This window comes from Procambarus clarkii, chromosome 27 (genome assembly GCF_040958095.1).
Source record: "Procambarus clarkii isolate CNS0578487 chromosome 27, FALCON_Pclarkii_2.0, whole genome shotgun sequence".
Classification (NCBI taxonomy): domain Eukaryota; kingdom Metazoa; phylum Arthropoda; class Malacostraca; order Decapoda; family Cambaridae; genus Procambarus; species Procambarus clarkii.
The window spans coordinates 11741873-11754339 of record NC_091176.1 but is presented as its reverse complement, the minus strand read 5'-3'; positions in this window follow the sequence as shown (position 1 = coordinate 11754339).

The window sequence follows — 12467 nt, the reverse complement described above, 5'->3', positions numbered from 1 at the left end:
TGCTATAATGGTGTTGGTGTTGTTGTTACCACAATGGTGGTGTTGATGCTGCTGGTATTACCATTATCATGGGTTATTTTGCCTTTTATTATTCTAGGTTTGCCATCATGTTGTAAACAAAATAATCAGATTGATGGAAGACCACGAGGAAAATAAGATACATACATAACACATTATCTTCTAGAGGAAATTATCCCTAATAATTGGGATAGATCTATGGGAAATTATCCCATAGATCTGTGGAACAGATCTATGGCTTCTGTGGTAAATTTTAGGTAAAATATATATGGCCCGAAAAATAAAACTCTCCAATCGATCCCTTGATTCATCAGCTGACTAGGAGGCGAGGGGCGGGGTTGCCAGATTTGACGAGATTTGTCAATTATTTATCTTCAGAAATTGGTGATGCCATTTATGTACTGGTTGCAGAGCTTGTTATATAATAATGATGTGTCTTTTTCTGCTTTTGTGGGGAGTTATGTTTTATTCGTCATTTGAATTTACAAGAAACGGCATAAAAATGAAGATAAGTGGCAGCGTGTAGTTTCATTGACTGTTGCCGACCATCAATCCTCTTCATACTTTTTTATCTTTTGATATATACTTTAATATAAGGTCCAGCGAGCACATACACTGTGGAACACCAGTCGCAACTAATAGCAAGTGTTCTATTTTATTTCAGTGTTCACATATGTACCAACTTACATATTTCTATAAATAGCCGTAATCTAACGAATATTGTCTTGTTAATGGCATTATTTATTACGAGAGCAAAATTACGTTTATTTTTCTCTAGCTCTTTAATAAACGTTTAACATAAATGCTTCTTTAATTTCACAAGTGACAGTATACACATTCCTTGTATAAGGAAATACCACATGAACAAAGAAATTTCTTTCATACCATATGTGACACTGTTTCCACACGTATGTAGCGCATCTTTAAATTAATTAGTAGTGTGAAATATCGTTGGCCCAGCTGTGCAAACTGTGCGTTGGTGTTATTGATAAAGATGGTGCAATAGTTGTGTGTGAAGTTGGTCTGGTGTGTATAGGCTACAGGTCTGTCGGGGAGATGTGGCACCGCCGCTCTGTCATGAACCAGTCACGGTGGGGGGAGTAAATGTGGCACCACCGCGTCGCCTCCCACTTGCGCGCGCTTCTCCTGGAATTTTGTTTTGCGCAACGACGGTGTTTAAGAATTATTAGTCCCGTTGGCGTTGTAACACGTTTCCCGCTTTTTTTCGTAAACTAGGCGATGGACAATAAGACCCGAAGATAATTGCGGTTCTTCCTCGCGTCTTATATTTGGGCTCAATTATGATGAGAGGAATCATTTGGGGAAGATAGAGGGCTATTGATTTCGAAACGTTTAGCTCGGCAGCCGCCTTCAAGTCACACATCCCTGGCGCACATTGAACTCCAGGCCCGCCAACCTCTCCGAACCCCCCCTCTCCCCCCCCCCCCTCACACACACACACACACACCCGGCATTCACAAGTATTTTTGCAGATTTTTCGATGAAATAGAATTTGCCGGCATCACCAAGATGCGTACCCTGAGAGCGCCACAACAAACAGGTTGACCGACAAAGACACTTTATATAGTTGTTTGATGGCTTCTGCTCTCCGAGTCTTTGACACTCGCGCCCATATATGAGAGGAGGAGGAATGTTGCCCCACGCAACTGCACCAAGCCTTGGCGTGATTATTGCATGCGCCCACTCACTCTGTGTGTCAAGAGCTCAAGGAGAAAACTACCATGAATGAATGATCATAGCGTAAAAGTAATAACAAAAAAATGAGGGGCCTAGTATGTATGTATGTACCAAGCCTTGAACTCGTATCTCCCGAGAGGCCTCTATAGGCTCCCAGATCTCCTAAGAGGCCTCTATAGACTCCCACAACTAAGACAGATCTCCTAAGAGGCCTCTATAGGTTCTCACAACTAAGACGGATCTCCCAAGAGGCCTCTATAGGCTTCCACAACTGAGACGGTCTCCTAAGAGGTCTCTATATATAAGCTCTCACAACTGAGACGCCATAGCTGTCATAATTTGTAACAGGTCTAGGTACATGAATTTTGGGGTTCCTGAGCCCATTATGTGCCTCCCTCCAAGGTAATAGAAAGTGTTCTCCGCTCTCTCCCAAGACCCATTTCTGGCGGGCACCTACCACGCACGCACACACATACACGCACGCACGCACACCCACACACATCCACCCCACCAGGTACCTGACGGCTGAGTTGATAGGGCTCGGGGTTCGTAGTCATAAGGGATCGGGTTCGATCCCCGGCGGAGGCAGAAACAAATGCGCAGTTTCTTTCTCCCTGATGCTCCTGTTCACCCTAACATTAAATAGGTACCTGGGAGTTAGACAACTGCTACGGACTGCTTCCTGTGTGCGTGTGTGTGAATCAGTTGATTGATAGTTGAGCGGGCCCACAGAGCCAGAGCTCAACCTCCGCAAGCACAATTAGGTGAGTAAATACACACGCACACACCTGGACAAACTGAAGGTATGATCCAACAAATGGTCGTTAGAATTTAACCCCCAAAAATGTAATATAATGCAGACAGGTGTAGGAAGCAGGAGGCCAGATACAAGGTATCATTTGGGAGATGAAATTCCTGAATTTCATGAAGGCACTAGGGGACACAGGTAGAAATTGAGTGCCCAATGCTTTAGGAAGTGATGTGGTGGCAGACTCTATACACAGTTTCAAGTAGATATGATAGAGCCCAATAGAAACCTGTACATTAGTTGATTGACAGTTGAGAGGCGGGACCAAAGAGCCAGAGCTCAACCCCCGCAAGCACAACTAGACCTACAGCCATCCTGGCTGATTGTTTTCACAATTACAGATCTTATCAACAGATTACCTTCACTTTTTACTAATCTAAATGATTTTTTTCTAGTTATAGATAATTGTATCAGCTTTTCGTCAAATTTGACAAGAAATAAGTGACTGAAAGATACATTTGATTAAGAGATTACATATTTGAAGTAAACAAAATATTATAGTAATCTATTATTCCTTATATTTCCGTTTAACCGCATCAGCAAAAATAAATATTAACGTTTGAGTAGCCTATGAGTTGCTTCTTGTATTACTTATATCAGGAAGAGTGTAAAGTAGGTCCTATTACTGACGTTTGGGGTCCTCAATTTGTGATCTCCCTCCACTCTGAGGTCTTTAATTGTAACTCTGTTGCCAATCAGAGCTGTACTCTTTCTTTTCTAATTTAGCACCCTCCTAGTTACCTTCTGTTTAAAAAGTGTGTATAGGAGTCTCGTGTAGAACTGTATCAAACAGTCCAGGAACACTACCCATCCTTCCCTTTCCTGCTGTATCACTGTTGCTTTGTCATAATACTCCAGTAACTTCGTTAGACAGGTCTTCCCTGCTCTGAAGACATGATTCACTAATCTTCTCTTGTACTTTGCAAGAAATGCATTTGAGTGACACTGATTTGTAGTTTAGGGGCTCTTATGAGTCCCCATTATTCAATATAGGTACAACACTGACGGTTTATCATTCATTTGGGATGTTACCTTTGTCTGTGTAGGTATTGTAGATCATTGTCAGCCGGTAGTGGGCCAGCCAGAGACTTTAAACGAAACCAAACAATAAAACTGCTAGTGGCTGAGCATTTCGTTAGGAGATGGAAAGTCGTGAAGGGTAGGGAAGGTGTTTCAACGGGTATGAGAGGTGGAGAAGGGTAGGGATTATAGTGCGAAGGGTAGGAAAGATCGTGAAGGGTAGAGAAAGATTGCAGACTCCCAAGGTGTAGATGGTTACCGGATTGCAGGTTACGATAAATGAAGATGGGTACTGTGATGATAGTTGTGCAGAAGTTCAGATAGGAAGATAGTGCGTAGTAAAGATGATTAGTGACCATGATCGTTTGTAATGTAGTTGGATATAATGCTGATGATGGTTGTGTAGTAAAGATGGTTACATTGATAAGGATAGTGTACAAGAAAGTGACGATGAGGAAGAAGTAAGGAGGTGGAAGAGAGGAGAGAAGGGGGGGGGGGGGATTGAGCGTAGCGGCAGCACCAAAACATTGAACCCAAGGTTGGGGGGGTTCGGACCCCATCAACCATCTTCACTTGCCTCCGATTCCCTCAACACCATTTCTTTCTCCACAATTCTCACTCTTTAGTTCATCCCATACTGAGGTATGCACTAACTCAAGTGCTTAAACTACTGAATTAATGGTAAGATTTACAGGTTAATGATGAAGACGGATCAACTTACACCGGTGATAGCATGTTGTTTGGGAGATCAAGGTGAGCAATGCAGAGAAACGGAGGCAAGACATCCTGCAGTCTCTCCCTTCCTTGCACGTGTATGTGTTCCTTGTTGAACTCCATTCTATTTGCTTGCTGTTCTGCCTACTTAATCGTTCGCAGAAGTTTAAGCATGAGTTTTCCCATAACAAAAAGTTACTCAATAATAACCTCGAACACAACCAATAGTTTAGAGCAAGTCTGAGTTTTCGCATAACACGAATTGCGCAGAATATTTTCGAAGTGAAATGCTTTCACATCATCTTCCCCGTTACGAGAGACAGGCGTGGGTTCAGGCCAGGTCGTGTTCAGATAAATTTGTCTGTAGGTGTAAGCAATTTATTAATCGAAAGATAAAATCGACGTGGAAAAGGAATCCATTAGTATGCTCAAGTTATATCAGTTACCTGACTTAGGAACACTGCAGGTGGGTGCATGGAAGCTAATGCAAGGATACAGCGCCATCCATTATGACTATATAGCACTGGGATGGGATCTGGATAAGGATTTGGGATGGAACGGGGGGAAGGAATGGTGCCCAACTACTTGGACGGTCGGGGATTGAACGGCGACTTGCATGAAGCGAGACCATCGCTCTACCGTCCAGCACAAGTGGTTGAATGGATGGGAGTTATTTCGTGTGGCCAAACATGATTGAGTCTTCAAACCTATATGTTTCGGGTTGAGATACATATTTCTATGTATCTCAAGTTTCTACTGTATCTCTTTTTTTTCTACATATTTTAATCCGAGACCAATCTAGGATTTATGAGCTAGTACCTTCGATATTTTAAAGTACAACTTTAAATATACACGTTTGAACCTAAGCTATATATATATATATATATATATATATATATATATGTCGTACCTAGTAGCCAGAACGCACTTCTCAGCCTACTATGCAAGGCCCGATTTGCCTAATAAGCCAAGTTTTCCTGAAATAATATATTTTCTCTAATTTTTTTCTTATGAAATGATAAAGCTACCCATTTCATTATGTATGAGGTCATTTTTTTTATTGGCATTAAAATTAACTTAGATATATGACCGAACCTAACCAACCCTACCTAACCTAACCTAACCTGTCTTTATAGGTTAGGTTAGGTTAGGTAGCAGAAAAAGTTAGGTTAGGTTAGGTTAGGTAGGTTAGGTAGTCGAAAAACAATTAATTCATGAAAACTTGGCTTATTAGGCAAATTGGGCCTTGCATAGTAGGCTGAGAAGTGCGTTCTGGCTACTAGGTACGACATATATATATATATATATATATATATATATATATATATATATATATATATATATATATATATATATATATATATATATATATAACTGAAAACTCACACCCCAGAAGTGACTCGAACCCATACTCCCAGAAGCAACGCAACTGGTATGTACAAGACGCCTTAATCCACTTGACCATCACGACCGGACAAAATGAGGTGATAGCCGAGGCTATTTGAACCACCCCAATCAGTTGCATATTGTCCTGGGGACCATTCAGGCTTGTTCGCATATATATATATATATAAGTGGGATATTTCGAGCCTTGACGTTTCGGCCTGCCTCCTTTGACATCTTCAGCAGCCTATATTTTAATAAGCTTTAATTTTTAGATTAAACTATTTGGTTACCGATTGCAGAATTTTAATCTATATTCAAAGGCTCGTTTAATTCATTGTGTCGGATGCAACCCCACAACCATTCGCCTGGGATTCAAACCCGGAATTCTCGAGTGTGAATCGAGAACTATGACGCGCTGACTTGCGACACTTCAACTTTCTATATTACATAATCTTCCGGCTTGGTGGTTTCTTTTGATAATTACTTTCTGTATTCACTAACAATTCAAAATATATATATTAAATCTGTTTCATAGACAAAGTTGACCACGTGTATTCCACATGTATAGCGTGTGATTCCACATGTGTAGGTTGAGAAGGTCTTCCAATGTCCAGACCAGAGGACCCAAAACAGAAAACGGGACAGTACGTCACTTTCGCCAGCCGCTTCCATTTTCTAGTACGACAATTTATGGCCTTATGTAACGCTTACGAGCGAAAAGCGACGTTCTTTGTAGGAGGACAGGTTGAAAATCAGAGGTGCAATAGGTATGCAATCCTATCAACATCAAGGTGCCAAGACTTCATCACTCTAGACTGTAATTCATACGTCAGATTGCGAGCGGCAGCGTCACACAGCCTGGCTGACCAGAACACCAACTAGGCCTGGCCAGAGACCGAGCCGCGAGGACATTGATCCCCGGAACCATCACAAGGTAGACACACAACGTAGGGCCTGTCTCCGTAGCTCCTGTAGTACAATAGTCTACGTCCTCGACTCGCACTCTAGGATCCAGAGTTTGATCCCTGGGATGGGACAGAAATGGTTGGGCATGTTTCCTTTTACCTGATGCCTCTCTTCGCCTAGCAGTACATAGGTAACTACTGTTGTGGGTTCCATCCTGAGGAAGGTCAGCTGACACTTATCACATGCTGTAGTGAAATGAGCTCAGCTGATAAGCTCATGACACCAGTTTATCAGCTGATCATAGGGGCCTGCTTCCTGCCCCCCGTCGAGGCCACTAAAGATGGCGGCCCGCAGGTAAATATATACACATGAACCCGTCCTCAGGTCAGGCTGTGGCCGACCCCCAAAGATGCATTTATCAAAATTTAACTTATTGTTTATTAAAAATCGGCATTTTCTGAAATATAGTTAGGCATAGACCATTCTGGGTGTTTATGATCCATCGTCCATCTGGATCCATCACCATCCATTCTGATCCATTGGGATGGATCAGAAGCCAGGGCAGAAAAAATAACGCGATTTAATTCGGCGTCCAAAACGCTGTAGGCGAGGACATGAATGGTCGAAACTGTCCTTCTATATGAAAACATTGTAGGAGCGTGAGGCGTGGAGCGCCAAGGGCTAGGAGGGCGAGGGTGTGGGAGCTGGGCGGCTGGCTAGGAGCATCTGGTGATGCAGGTTACCTAGCAACCCGCGCCACCCAGCCCCCGCCATCCTCCGCCCCGCCCTGGCCATGCTGCCAAACCTATACCATCTCCTCACACTGTCAGCCATCACCTCATTTACTCTCTCTCTCTCTCTCTCTCTCTCTCTCTCTCTCTCTCTCTCTCTCTCTCTCTCTCTCTCTCTCTCTCTCTCTCTCTCTCTCTCTCTCTCTCTCTCTCTCTCTCTCTCTCTCTCTCTCTCTCTCTCTCTCTCTCTCTCTCTCTCTCTCTCTCTCTCTCTCTCTCTCTCTCTCTCTCTCTCTCTCTCTCTCTCTCTCTCTCTCTCTCTCTCTCTCTCTCTCTCTCTCTCTCTCTCTCTCTCTCTCTCTCTCTCTCTCTCTCTCTCTCTCTCTCTCTCTCTCTCTCTCTCTCTCTCTCTCTCTCTCTCTCTCTCTCTCTCTCTCTCTCTCTCTCTCTCTCTCTCTCTCTCTCTCTCTCTCTCTCTCTCTCTCTCTCTCTCTCTCTCTCTCTCTCTCTCTCTCTCTCTCTCTCTCTCTCTCTCTCTCTCTCTCTCTCTCTCTCTCTCTCTCTCTCTCTCTCTCTCTCTCTCTCTCTCTCTCTCTCTCTCTCTCTCTCTCTCTCTCTCTCTCTCTCTCTCTCTCTCTCTCTCTCTCTCTCTCTCTCTCTCTCTCTCTCTCTCTCTCTCTCTCTCTCTCTCTCTCTCTCTCTCTCTCTCTCTCTCTCTCTCTCTCTCTCTCTCTCTCTCTCTCTCTCCTCTCTCTCTCTCTCTCTCTCTCTCTCTCTCTCTCTCTCTCTCTCTCTCTCTCTCTCTCTCTCTCTCTCTCTCTCTCCTCTCTCTCTCTCTCTCTCTCTCTCTCTCTCTCTCTCTCTCTCTCTCTCTCTCTCTCTCTCTCTCTTCATTTCTCTCTCTCTCTCTCTCTCTCTCTCTCTCTCTCTCTCTCTCTCTCTCTCTCTCTCTCTCTCTCTCTCTCTCTCTCTCTCTCTCTCTCTTTCATTTACTCTCTCTCTCTCTCTCTCTCTCTCTCTCTCTCTCTCTCTCTCTCTCTCTCTCTCTCTCTCTCTCTCTCTCTCTCTCTCTCTCTCTCTCTCTCTCTCTCTCTCTCTCTCTCTCTCTCTCTCTCTCTCTCTCTCTCTCTCTCTCTCTCTCTCTCTCTCTCTCTCTTTCATTACTCTCTCTCTCTCTCTCTCTCTCTCTCTCTCTCTCTCTCTCTCTCTCTCTCTCTCTCTCTCTCTCTCTCTCTCTCTCTCTCTTTCATTTACTCTCTCTCTCTCTCTCTCTCTCTCTCTCTCTCTCTCTCTCTCTCTCTCTCTCTCTCTCTCTCTCTCTCTCATGCCTCGAAGGAGCCTTAAACACCACTTTTAGAAAAGAAGAGCTAGGTGCTTGAACTGGTGAGGCGAGGGAGACCAGCGGGCATGTGCCCATCATGGTACACTGGCCAGCATCACGTGGGCCACTCGGGCTGGTTGACAGGGGCCCCCCAAGGGAAGGCGTCGGGCTGGGAGGAAACACAGTGTATATGTGGGCCAGCTCACCTTATGGATCCTTTTTCTGTGTCGCCAGCCGCAGCGCCGCCGCCAATCTCCGCCTCTTCTTCGTCTTCCGCCTCTAAACTCCTTTTCTCGCTCCTTCTGTTCTTGGTGGTTAAAGTTAGTATCACTCACGCTCATTCTGTGAGTGAACATACCAACATAGTGGGCAGTATTGGGCAGCGTCACTCATCCTGTGAGTGAACACACCGCCATAGTGGGCAGCGTCACTCATCCTGTGAGTGAACACACCGCCATAGGGGGCAGAATTGGGCAGCAGTGGGCAGTATTGGGCAGCGTCACTCATCCTGTGGTGATCATGTACAACACTTACCAGTCCGCAGAACATTCATTCCCTGAGTTGTTTAAAATTTGTTTACAATTCCTCGAGTCTTCCGTAGGGTCCAATTGAGGTCAAACTGAGGCCTTGGGTTCAGGTGTTGTTGTTATAGCCATTGTTGACAAATTGTCCTTGATGGATTACAGTCTCCACCGTGTCGGAAACTTGAGTGCCATGTTCCAATACTCTTCCTGAGAATGGTGGTGGACCCCATACCCTTCCTGAGAGTGGTAGTGGACCCCATACCCTTCCTGAGAGTGGTAGTGGACCCCATACTCTTCCTGAGAGCCTGTGGTAGTGGACCCCATACCCTTCCTGAGAGTGGTAGTGGACCCCATACCCTTCCTGAGAGTGGTGGTGGACCCCGTACCCTTCCTGAGAGTGGTAGTGGACCCCATACCCTTCCTGAGAGTGGTGGTGGACCCCATACCCTTCCTGAGAGTGGTAGTGGACCCCATACCCTTCCTGAGAGCCTGTGGTAGTGGACCCCATACCCTTCCTGAGAGTGGTAGTGGACCCCGTACCCTTCCTGAGAGTGGTAGTGGACCCCATACCCTTCCTGAGAGCCTGTGGTAGTGGACCCCATACCCTTCCTGAGAGTGGTAGTGGACCCCGTACCCTTCCTGAGAGTGGTAGTGGACCCCATACCCTTCCTGAGAGCCTGTGGTAGTGGACCCCATACCCTTCCTGAGAGTGGTGGTGGACCCCATACCCTTCCTGAGAGTGGTGGTGGACCCCATACCCTTCCTGAGAGTGGTGGTGGACTCCATACCCTTCCTGAGAGTGGTGGTGGACCCCATACCCTTCCTGAGAGTGGTAGTGGACCCCATACCCTTCCTGAGAGTCTGTGGTAGTGGACCCCATGCCCTTCCTGAGAGCCTGTGGTAGTGGACCCCGTACCCTTCCTGAGAGTGGCTAACCAAGTTATCTTGAGGTTATCTTGAGATGATTTCGGGGCTATTTAGTGTCCCCGCGGCCCGGTCCTCGACCAGGCCTCCACCCCCAGGAAGCAGCTTGTGACAGCTGACTAACACCCAGGTACCTATTTTTACTGCTAGGTAACAGGGGCATAGGGTGAAAGAAACTCTGCCCAATGTTTCTCGCCGGCACCTGGGATCGAACCCAGGACCACAGGATCACAAGTCCAGCGTGCTGTCCGCTCGGCCGACCGGCTCCCTAGACAGCATTGACGAGCTAAATATCACGTTGACACCAAAATATCTTGCTTGTCATTTTTATAATATGCGTTCCACCTTCTCAGGATTTATAAGGGGGGGAGGGGAAAAGAGTTTCTTCAGAAGAGGAAATAAAAGTGTGTCCCCTTGAAGAAAACGAGTGGCAGCAAGCCTGTGGTAAATCAATACAGCAGTCAGCTGATGTGTGATCATGAGTCGCCACTGGCTGTGACTGCGAGAGGTAGACAATATTTACTCATTAATGCATTATAAATCATCTCTGAACAAAAGTCAGTAAAAGTTGACGGGGAGGAGGAGGGTGGCGGGCAACATTTAGAAACTTCAAGATGATTTAATTTTGTTGTTAACTTTGCCCAGAGGGGTGAGTTTATTGGGCCAAATTGGCGAGAACCTAACACAATGGTTAACATACTACTTGTGAAGGAGGAAATGTATATGTTTATTTCTCAGAATGTTTGGTAATATGTTTATTTGTGATGTGTGTCTATGTATATATTAACACGTTGTACTGAACGGGGTGCGAATAGCTTGAGCTACCTCATCCCTTTGTGTGTATTTTACTTCAATAAACTTATTTCAATTTCAATTTCAATTTCAACACAATGGTGTGTGTGGCAGAGCTCAACCCCTCAACTAGGCGAGTACGTGCGGGGACATGATGAGAGGCGGGACCAAAGAGTCACAGCTCAACCCCCGCAAGCACAACTTTTTTTTTATCTTTATTTAAAAAAATACAATAACTAGATGAGTATATGTATACCTTTATTTTAGTAATAAAGAAGAAAACGTCACAGACGTTCCTACTACAACAATTACGTGTACCTCTACATTGTTCTGTAGCACAGTAGGCCACGTCTTCGGCTCATAACCGAGGGACGCATTGATAATCACCCCTAGCAGGAAAAATAACTACTGGGCTCGTTTTCTTTCACCTGATGCTTCTCTTCGCCTAGCAGTTAAAGTAGGTACCTGGTAAGGTGAGCAAGTGTTGGGGTGTTGCATCCTGGGGAATAACAGATAAAAGCCGCTGGGTTCCCTTCAAAGTTGTGTGAGGAGAGATGGAATAGCTTGTGTTGGGGAAAGTTATTCTTCATGTTGAGGTCCTTCCTTACTGTGGGCATCCATACCCTTACCTGGTCGGTAAGACAATGGTCTGGTAGTATGAGGCCTGATTTCGTCATTACTCATTGATTCTATCCGAATTTAGATGTCTGTGTGTGGCAGTTATATCTGTGACCGATAAAATCACTTATGTGACCCCCTCCCCCCCCCCTCAAGATTACCTGGCGCCCACTGTCAAACATGCACCTCCACCACCACCAGTGGGAGCGGGTAGGTCCACTGATAAACACCCGCTGGGTTACTTGTTTCTGGGAAGACGGAACTGTCCTGTGATGTTCTTTGGCTTACCGTGTGCCGCCAGCAGGTCCCCAGCAGGTCCCCAGCCGGTCCCCAGCAGGTCCCCCAGCAAGGGGGAGTTGTTTGTGTACTCACACTTGGGGTCCTGCCAGTTGTTTTCCTCTTGATGTGGTTGTGAAGCAACTTGAATTGATGAATCTTTTCTTTTCTTTATTTAAGAAAATACAATATAAATCATATATACATAAGTTTTACAAGGCAATACTACATTACATATACAGTAGTATAATTCTCAGTGAACAAATGTTTCATTATCACAGAACATGAACTTTAAAACCCCCAAATGTTGATGAGTCTTGCCTGATCTGGACTGTCATTTTCACTCTGACTTTCACCTATTTGTTCTTGCAGGAGTTAAGCTCTGCTCTTTCGGCCCGCCTCTCAACTGTCAATCAACTGTAACTAACTACTAACTAATTATTTTTTCCAAAACACACATACCCAGGAAGCAGCTCGTAACAGCTGTCTAACTCCCAAGTATCTATTTACTGCTAGGTAACAGGGGCATCAGGGGGGTGAAAGAAACTTTACCCATTTGTTTCTGCCTGGTCCGGGAATCGAACCCGGGCCACAGAATTACGAGTCCTGTGCGCTGTCCGCTCAGTATTGCATCACAGGTTGTAAACACACACACACACGTTGGCAGGCCTCGCGGCTGAATGGACAGCGCTCTGGGGGGGTCGTAGTAGTCCTAAGGGGCCGGGTTCGAT